This window comes from Vulpes vulpes, chromosome 13 (assembly GCF_048418805.1).
Source record: "Vulpes vulpes isolate BD-2025 chromosome 13, VulVul3, whole genome shotgun sequence".
Classification (NCBI taxonomy): Eukaryota; Metazoa; Chordata; class Mammalia; order Carnivora; family Canidae; genus Vulpes; species Vulpes vulpes.
The window spans coordinates 68033167-68044066 of record NC_132792.1 but is presented as its reverse complement, the minus strand read 5'-3'; positions in this window follow the sequence as shown (position 1 = coordinate 68044066).

Here is a 10900-nt window from a genome sequence, read left to right as displayed (position 1 = left end):
CTGGCATGACCACCTTAACTCAAGGGCTTAGGCAGACTCAAGTTTTCTTTTTCTTTTTTTTTTTTTTTTTTAAGATTTTATTTATTTATTTATTCATAGAGAAGCAACCGATGCGGGACTCGATCCCAGGACCCCGGTATCACGCCCTGGGCCGAAGGCAGACACTCAACCGCTGAGCCACCGGGCGTCCCTAGATTCCAGTTGTAATGGCTGCTACAGCTACCAAGGATCCCAGCCAGTTGACCGTCGGTTGTGGCCAAATGCGGTGAATAGTTCCGGACACCCCGCGCCCATGCAGCCTGGGGGAAGCAGGTGACACGAGGGGCTGTCCTCAGCTCCAGTGAGGTTAGCTGCCTGCACCTGGCAACCTCACCCAGAGCACGGACAGCTCAAACCAATCTTATTTTACTTGAAGGCGAGCCATCTAGGCTTCTGAATTGCTGCCAGGACAAGAGGCCACAGAATTTAGAAACTTGGGTTAAACGACTTGCACACCAGCCTCTCGTGCATGAACATGGCTGGTGCTGACGCCGCGTCTCCTGCACGTGCCCCCGACGGCGATCCAAAAATGGCCTCAGCAGTGGTCGAGAGCATCCTTGCCGCCAGCGTCCACAAGCTGACTTCCTCTGAGGTGAGGCCTGGACATCTTGCCTGGTGGATTCAAGGCAGCCGTCTTGTGCTTCTTGTTCGAAGCCTCCTCTCTCTCAAGGACAAATGTCAGGGAGTCTTTTTGTGTATTAGGGACACTTTCTTTTTTTTAAAGCCTGCTAGAGAAAGGGAATAATAGGCATCATTCTTGTCCTTATGCAGCAATCAATTGGCAAATATTTAATGTGCAGCTGGAAGGGGGGGGTAGGAGACAAAGAATGTAGTCAGGGTCCTCGCTCTCGAGGGCCTTCCCAGGTCTCTGACTGACGTAGTTTATATAAATAACACAGGCCTGGCTGCAACTTACAGATTGCAAAACATGCACGCATGATGTCAACTGATACAACTTTGAAATCGCTCGTGAGTTGTGACTTCAGAGACCAAAGATACTAAATCTCAGCAATCCAAGGTCAGCAGGTGGCTTAGATGGATCTTATGCGCAGGTCTTTGGACCTAAACTCAGGTCTCCCTGCCACACTACACACCAGACAGGCCACCCGTGCCCAATGCAGACTGGCAGTCCCGCACAGCCAGAGCTTGGACCCCTCTCTGGGCCTCCGCCTTCATTTGTACATTTGGAATAATACTAGTAACATCAACCATGATCCTGCCTTCCTCGTAGGCTGCTGTGAGGATGACAAATAGTGTGTATGCAACGTCCTCAGTGTGTGGCACTGACATAAAGGTTGACCCTAAAACCATCCTCATCTAATGAGTTCCAAAAGAAAGTGGCTTCGGAGAGTGGCATCCAAAAGCACTGACGAAGGGGATCCCTGGGTGGCTCAGAGGTTTGGCGCCTGCCTTTGGCCCAGGGCGCGATCCTGGAGTCCCGGGATCGAGACCGTGTCAGGCTCCCGGCATGGAGCCTGTTTCTCCCTCCTCCTGTGTCTCTGCCTCTCTCTCTCTCTCTCTCTATGTCTATCATAAAATAAATAAATCTTTAAAAAAATAATAAAAAATAAAAGCACTGACAAAGTGGCCGGGGTGATCTGGTCAGTAAGAAACGTCTGCAAAGATGAGGATGATGGTGGCTTCCCCAAGAGCAGTGCAGAGGCTGGAGAGGGGGTCAGGCTGGGTATGACTCTGGCTCTCAAACTCTGAAGACAAATAGGATGCACACTGGGGCCTTGTGCATATTCACATTTGGATACCAATTTTTTCCCCAAAGGCCACAAGTCACAGCATAGGCTTACTCCCTCTCATATACTCAAATCATTTGTTGTATTTGATTTCAGTCAAAAATAAATGCTTGTGCCTGTCTAAATTGATTTTATGATTCAATTAAAAGGTGAGGGCCTGCTTCTTGAAAAATTCTGCTTTAAACAAGAATTCATGGGGCACCGGGTGGCTCAGGGGTTGAGCGTCTCTGCCTTGGGCTCAGGGTGTGATCCCAGGCTCCCTCGATCGAGTCTTGCATCAGGCTCCCTGTAGGGAGCCTGCCTCTCCCTCTGCCTATGTCTCTGCCTCTCTCTCCGTGTCTCTCATGAATAAGAAAAAGTAATAAAAATTTAAAAAATAAACAAGAATTCTGAATCTGGACACCTGGATGAGCTTCGTGGCAGGGAGGCCAAAGTGACCTCAAATCTCCTGACGTTGATGCACAATTGTATGTGTATTTTTTTCTGGAAAGAGTGTCCCTCAGTCTCACGTGGTCCTCAAAGCACCTGTGACTCCCTTTTTTTTTTTTTTTTTTTTTTTTTTAGAGAGAGAGAGAGAAAGCAGGAGCAAGGAGAGACAGAGGGAGAGGGAGAGAGAGAATCTCCAGCAGACTCCTAGGTGAGCGCAGAGCCCAACCTGGGGCTCGAGCTCCTGACCCTGAGACCACGACCCGAGCCAAAATCGAGTCAGATGCTTAACCAACTGAGCCACCCAAGCGCCCCTGTGACTCCCTCTTTGAGAGAAAGAGGCTGAAAATTCCATTCGAGTCGACTGGGGCTTGCTTTTAAGCAGAGTGTCCCCCCACACACGGCCTGGACGGGCCCTCCTGTCTCCGTCGAGTAAGGCCCACAGCTGTGGCCGCCTCCCGTGGCCGGGGGATGGTAACAGCCCGGTGTAGGCCTGCTTAGGAGACCGGATGAGATCATGCGCGGAGCGCTGAGCAGGCCTGGCACTAAGTAAACACTTCACAATGTCAACTATTGTGCTGTCCCTGCGTGGTAAGAGGAGTTGTCCATTGTGTCAGCCCGGTTCTTGTGTGAGTTGTGTGTTTGTTTGAGTGGAATGAATTCTTTCCCTCTTCCATAAGCATGGGGGCCGGTAGAAATTCAGGACGATCGGGGGCGCCAGGCTGGCTCAGTCAGTAGAGCATATGACTCCTGATCTTGGGGTCATGAGTGTAAGCCGCACTCTGGGCAGAGAGCTTACTTTAAAAAGAAGAAGAAGAAGAAGAAATTCAGGGCAATCTAAGATACCTTTAGGCCTCTCCCCTCCGTCCTCGCACAAAGCCAGAAGACAGAAATGAGTCCTTGTATTGCTGTCTGGCTTCTGGAGGCCGGTCCTAGGTCCTCCTTGCCAAGCTATGCCAGCTTCCTGGGCCGCCTTGGCCCGGGTAAGCTCAGGACACCCACCCCTGTCCCATCTGCCCTTGGGGATAAAAATCCAACCCAACAGGGCAGCCCTGATGGCTCAGCGGTTTGGTGCCACCTTCAGCCTGGGGTATGATCCTGGAGACCTAGGATCGAGTCCCACGTCAGGGTCCCTGCGTGGAGCCTGCTTCTCCCTCTGCCTGTGTCTCTGCCTCTCTCTCTCTCTCTGTCTGTCATGAATAAATAAAATAAAATTAAAAATAAAAATCAAACCCAACAAAACCTAAAGGCCCAGGAGGGTTGCCCTCAGTTTTCCATCCTTATGAGGAAGAAGCTAAGGTCAAAGGAAAAAGGCCTCTTTGCATTAAGTTGCTTGCCTTTTGGGGAGTCCAAATTTTGGCCGCCTTATTAACATCCACCACACTGCTCAGTCTCGCATGTGAGGACCCTCCGACAGTGGCACCGTGAGTGGATGTAGCAGATTTAGGCTGTGCTGGATTCCATTCAACTATGGCACCAGGTCCTGGACTCCGAGGAAGGAGAGAAGAGCAAGCGGACAGATCCTCTGCCAAAACCAGCTCTTGTTTTCCGAAGATTAGTTTATTTAGATTTTATTTATTTGAGAAAGAGAGAAAGCATGATAGAGACAGAACAAGTGGGGTGGAGGGGGGAGGCAGAGGAGAAGGGAGAAGCAGGCTCCCCACTGAGCAGGGAGCCCCATGCAGTGCTCGATCCCAGGACCCCAGGATCATGACCTGAGGGCAGACGCTCAACCGGCTGAGCCACCCAGGAGCCCCACAAAGATTAGTTTAAAAGGACACAGAGACAAAGGTTTTGCTGATTTTAACAGCTCATACCTGGTAAAGAATGAAGATTTATACACCTGTAAGTACTGAACCCGTTTGTTTTTAATTGGGTGTTTTTTTATAACACTGTGTGGTAGAGGCTGAACTGTGTCCTGATCCCCTTCATATACTGACGCCCTAACCTTCAGCAGCTCAGAATATGGCTATATTTAAAATAGGGTCTTTAGAAAGGTGGGTTAGGGCAAGGTCATGTGGGCGATCCTAATCTGGTATGACTGCTGTCCTTATAAGAAGGGGAGATTAGGGACACGTGGGTGGCTCAGCAGTTGAGCGCCTGCCTTCAGCCCAGGGCATGATCCTGGAGTCCAAAGATCAAGTCCCACATCAGGATCCCCGCATGGAGCCTGCTTCTCCCTCTGCCTGTGTCTCTGCCTCTCTCTCTCTCCCTCTCTCTCTCTCTCTCTCTCTGTGTGTGTCATGAATAAATAAATAAAATCTTTTTTAAAAAGAAGGGGAGATTAGAGGTCACCTGGGTGGCTCAGTGGTTGAGCATCTGCCTTTGGCTCAGGTCGTGATCCTGGAGTCCAAGGATCCCCACGCAGAGCCTGTTTCTCCCTCTGCCTGTGTCTCTGCCTCTCTCTGTCTCTCATAAATAAATACAATCTTTTTTTAAAAAGGAAGGGGAGATTAGGGCACAGGCAGGTACAGAGGGAAGACCATGTGAAGACACAAGGAGAAGATGACCTTCTACAAGCCACGGGGAGGCCTCAGAAGGAGCCCACCCTGATGCCACCTTGGTCTTGGACCTCTAGCCTTTGGAACGGTGAGAGAATACATTAGTTTAAGCCACTCCATCTGTGGTACTTGGTTACAGCCGTGTTAGCCAACTAACACCCTGTGTTTGGGGGTTTTGCTTTATTTTTGTTTTTTATGAATTCAGAAAGTAACAGTTTACAAGTCTGGCCAACCACATCGCAAAGGAAGAAGTAAGCAACGATCTCACAGAAGTAAAACAGAGTAAAATGTCATAGTTAGAAATAGGGATTCAGGCCAGAGTCAAACTGACTGAATCCTACCGAGCTGATTATAAGCTGTGTGCCCCAGGACAAGCTGTGCCACCTCTCTGGACCTGTTTTCCTAGATGTAAAGGAGGGATCATGCTGGTGGTGGTGGTGGTGGTGGTGACAGGGCCCACTTCAGAAGCCTGCAGTGAGAATTCAATGGGATAACATGTGTCAAGCACTTAGCACTGTCCCTGCACCTGGAAAACACCACGCAAGTGATTATTGTGTTGTTATTATGAACCCGAGACGTGAGCTCAAATCTGGAACCTCCTCCTTTCCAGGTGTGTGACCTTGAGGAAGTCACTACCTCCCTGGGTTTGCTCCCTTTGCACAGTGAAGACCTCAGTGACATTTGAGGACTTTTTCAGCTCTAAGATTTTATTATTCTAATAAATGTTGATATGAACCATTCTGTAGAGAGTAGTGGAACATCTTGATAAGTTGTGAGAAGCATAATGCTGTCTGGGGTTCCTGTGCTCTATGTGTCCATGGTTGACAGACCCAAGTAAATGGGGATGCCCTTAAGGAATGACCTTCCAAATGATTCTCTTACATACACACGCGCACACGCACACACACACATACTGTACCCTTGGATTCTGTAGGCATTAACACCAGAAAGGGGGAGAAAGCAAACTTCTACTTTTAAGCAGTGCAAAGTGACTGCCGTAAATCTGTTTAGGTATCATCATGTTTGACTTTAAGAAAATGGCTGAGCTATGGGCAAGGTAATTCAAGAAGATATAAATGGCTGCATTATAATAAGCAGACACCTATTTTAAGCATGATCTATGTTTTTGAGAAAATTCATTACAATGAGTCTTACAATACCAACCTCTTCAATGAATTTTTCATGTCTGCATACCAAGATATATATAAAACGATCGTAATCATATACCTTTGGGGCAATGCTGAGCGCCAGCTGTTTCGGGGATGATTTATAGGTTGCCACACTCAAGGTTAATAATCAGGAGAAACAGGTTACAGTATGCAATGTATTTATGTCAGGTTAGAAGTTCAGTTAGTAGAGATAGCTGTTATAAGGAGGCACACACTTTTAATTATTTTCCAAGTGCCCCCCCCCCCCATTTCTCTGCAATAAACTAAAAATAAATGATGTTTTACGCAGGGGAACTCCTCTGCCAAGCATATCTCCTGGTTACTGTTGGCTTTATTTAAAGGGAACCACAGCTAGGAGTTATTAGCTGTACATATGAAAACACAGCTTGAAGGTACTTAAACATCTGTGCAATGGGCCTGCCTGTAGGGTATGATGGAGTTTTATAAACATCGAGGTAATTACGCCCTTCTCGAGAATGGCAGCATTTCCCTGCTGGCAGGATTTCTAGCAGGCTTCTCGGAGCTGTGGCATATACAAGCCTCAGTTCTACCTCCCAAAATGCTAAGATGTAACCCTTTGAAGGCAAAGGATACAAAGGAGAGGACCCTGGGTGACTCAGTGGGTTAAGCAGCTCAGGTCAGGATCCCAGGGTCGTCCTGGGATTGAGCCCCGAGTTAGGCTCCCTGCTCAGCGGGGGGCCTGCTTCTCCCTCTCCCTACCCCTACCCTGTTCGTGCTCTCTCTCTCTCAAATAAATAAGTAAAATCTTTTTTTTTAAAGGCTACAAATTACTGTATCCATGTCCTAGGTCTCAGAAATACTCCTTTTCTGAACTGAGATAAAAATGTCCCTTGTCCCAAAGAACTTTTTAAAAAATATTCAATGAAGAGAAAATAACTATCCTTTATGCAGAGGATTGAGTTCATTGTGTACCTCGCTTGTCTTCGTTGGTCTGTATAAGTCTCTCTCTTCTTTCTTCTTTCTCTTTTACCCCCTTCTGATCCCTGGGCTCCCTCCCACCTAGAGGTCAGCTGTCTAACGTGGGTATTGTATAAATAGATGTATTTATTTTTGCTCACCATTCTTTCGAAGTGAGTGTTGTGTGCATCTTTCATGAGGTACGTGGCATTTTGTTATGTATCCCGTTCTGCTTTTTTTTTTTTCCTTTTGTGAGTTTATCTTATTTTTAAGAGTTTTACTGAAGTCTCATTGACCTGCATTATACTGAATATGTTGAGTCAGTGTGGACACCTGTGAACCGTACTCTACCGCACTCAGTGAACATATCCATCCACCCCCCGAAGGTTTCCTCTGGCTTCTTCTTTTTTTTTTTTTTTTTTTGGCTTCTTCTTTTTTAAGATTTTATTTATTTATTAGAGAGAGAGAGAGGGAGAGAGAGAGAGGCAGAGACACAGGCAGATGGAGCAGCAGGCTCCATGCAGGGAGCCCAATGTGGGACCCGATCCCCTGTTTCCAGGATCAGGGCCTGGGCTGAAGGCGGTGCTAAACCGCTGAGCCACCGGGGCTGCCCTCCTCTGGCTTCTTTGTAACCTCTCCTCTCACCCTTTGCCATCGCCTCACCTCCAGACGACAGGTGATCTGCTTTCTATTGCTATAGATTAGTTTGCATTTTCCAGAATTTTATATAAGTGGAATTAAAGAGCGTGTATTCTTTTTTTGGTCTGACTTTTTTCACACAGTAAACTTTTTCAGATTCATTCACATTGTGTGTGTCGATAGTTTTTGTTTGTTTTTTTGTTTTTTTGGGGGGTCTTTTGTTTTTTTTGATATACCAAACTATTTGCCTAGTCACCTGCTGGTGGATATTTGGGTTCTTTTCAGTTTCTGGCTCTTAGAAATAAAACATCACTTCTCGGCCTTTTGGCTAAGATCAAGTGTAGAAATAAAACTGTTACAAATAGCCAGGTACTACTTTTTAAATAGACATATGTTTTTGTTTCTTTTTCTTTTTCTTAAAAATTTTATTTATTTATTCATGAGAGACACAAAGAGAGAGAGAGGCAGAGACACAGGCAGAGGGAGAAGCAGCTCCCTCAGGGAAGCCCGATGCAGGACTTGACCCCAGGACCCCGGGATCAGGACCTGAGCCGAAGGCAGATGCTCAACCACTGAGCCACCCAGGCGCCCCATGTTTTTATTTCTTTTGGGTAAATGCATAGGAATGGAACGTCTACATTATATGGAATGTATATGTTTCACTTTTTACGAAGCTGCCAAATGTACTTCCAAAATTGTTGCATTATTTTTACTTACCAGAAGTGTCTGCAGTTCCTTCACACACTCACCACCACTTGGTGTAGACGGTCCTTTCCATTGTAGACATTCTAACAGTGGTATCTCATTATGGCTTTAATGTGCATTTCCCCAATAACTAATGAAGTTGAGCCTCCTTTTTATATGCTTATTCACCATCTGTATATCTTCTTTGGTGAGGTGCCTGTTCAAATCTTCTGCCCACTTGTGGAGGAGGGTGTTTGTTTTCTTGCACTGAGTTTGAGTTGCTTTTATAATCTGGATACAAGTGCTTTGTCAGATATATAATTCATAAATATTCTTTCCTAGTCTATGGCCCCTTTTCCTCTCTCTTACTAGAGTCTTTTGAATAGCAGAAGTTTTTAGTTTTGATGAAGTTCAATTTATCAATTTGCTTCTTACGGGCCATACTTTTGGCATTGCTTGTGGACTTTACGTTCTCTTCATTGATCTATAAGTCTGTCTTGATGCCAGAACCAGACTGTCTTGATTCCTGGGGCTCTAAAATAAATCTTGAAGCCAAGTAATATAGTTCTCCAAATTTATCCTTCCTTTTCCAACTTGTTTTAGCTATTCTAGTTTTAATGTTAAGTTTAGGATGAATTTATGTTGCTGTGTATTTACGGCATTGCTTCTAACTCTGGCATAATGTCAGTGTGTATTGGTTTCCTATTAGCGCTGGAACAATTCTACACGCTTACAACAACACAAATGTGCTCTCTTACCACCCCGGAGGTCAGAATTTGACCACTGGGCTAAAGTCAGAGTGTCAGGCAGACTGGTTCCTTCTGGAAGCTCTGAGGGGAGAATCTATTTTCTTCCTTTTTCAGTTTCTGGTGGCTGCTTGTATTCTTTGGCTATGGCCCTTCCTCATTTTCAAAGCCTATCACTCCAGCTTTGGTTTTGTCATCCCATGTCCCTCTCACTCTGACTCCCTTGCTTCCCTTTTATAAAGACTGTTGTGATCACACCGAGCCCACCCAGATAATTCAGGATAATCTCCCCATTTCAAGATCCTTAACTTTATCACATTTGCAAAGTCCTGTATGACATATAAAGTAACAGTCACAGGTTCCAGGGATTAGGACAGGGACATATTTGCATTGTCCACATGGCACTTGCATCCACCACATTTTAGGAACACACTTTCCCAGTGATGGACACCAGATGGGTTCCCCTCTCCCCCCACTATAAGGACTGTTGCAAAGAACATCCTTATTTATGTCTTCTTATGGACTCGTATACACATTTCCTTAAGATTTGTCCCAGGAATGAGACTTCAGGGGCACTGGTGCATGTATACACTTACTATGGCTGAGCAGCGACTGGTTGCTCCTGAGAAAGCCTGTACCAGTCCAGCCTCCACCAACCATGAATGAATGTCCCTCTGTCTCCAGTCATCACCAACATTTGCCATTGTCTTTCTAATTGTCACCAGGTGTAAATTTCTGCCCTTGATTTTATTTGCATTTCTCTAATTACCAATGAGTTTGAGCTTGTCTTCATGTTTTTATTAGCCTTTTTGGTTTCATTTTGTAAATGAAACCGGTTCAGCTCCTTTTCTTCTTTTTCTATTTTTCTGGTTAATTTTATTTTATTTAGAAAGTCTGCCTTCAAGCCTGTATCAGAAAGGTGTTATCCTAGGTTTTCTTGACTTCGTAGTTTTTAGCTTTCACATTTGGTATTTATCCATCTGGATGTCACCTTTGTAAGTGCTATTGTGCAAAAATGCAATGTTATTTTTCTTCAGGGTGAACCAGTGTCCCCAGTACTAGCTGCTAAATATCTCTCCTTTTCCCACTGGTTTGTAGTACCATTGCCAACAAATACTAAGCTCCATTAGCTTCTTCGTATACCAATATCACACTTTTTTTCCCCCTGTGGCTTTATGGTATATTTTATTGTCTAGTGTGGAAAATCCTTTCTCTAGTATTTTCGAGATGGATTTAGATGTTTTATTCTTCCATATGCATGCTGATGTAAGTCTAAGTCCCTCAAAAATTCAATGTCTAATCATGATTATGACTGCATCCATTCATGGGTTAATTTAAAAACATTGACACATTTCACCTCTTAAGTTGTCCATCTAAGAGCAGGGACTGTCTTCTCACTTTTTATTTATTTTTTATTTTTATTTTTTAAAATATTTCATTTATTTATGAGAGACACAGAAAAAGAGGCAGAGACCTAGGCAGAGGGAGGAGAAGCAAGCTCCGTGCAGGGAGCCCGATGCGGGACTCGATCCCAGGACCCCAGGATCAGGCCCTGAACCAAAGGCAGGCACTCAACCACTGAGCCACTCAGGCATCCCTGCCTTCCCACTTTTTAGATCATTGACTATGCTCTTCATCAATTTCAGATTTCTTCACAAAAGACTTCAGGATTTTTAGTTAATCTGTAAACAATTCCTAGGTTTTGTTGCTATTATGAACAAAAGATTTTATTCAATTTTTCATTAAAATTTCTAGTTGGTTATTTGGCAAAAACTGCTACTTTAGTAGGTTGATCACACAAATGCCTTACTAAACTCTCAATTAATCCTAATGCTTTCTTGTTCTATACCCCTGCCCCATAGGTGATCATATCACCTATAAACCATGCCAGTTTATTGCTCTAGAAAACATTTTCCCCCAGAATCCTATGAAAGTTTCATTGTCTAAATTAGGGAGTCCCTCATTCAAGACATCTCTGCTTTTTTTTTTTTTAACATTTGCAATGCACTTAATGATACTCTCTTACTGTC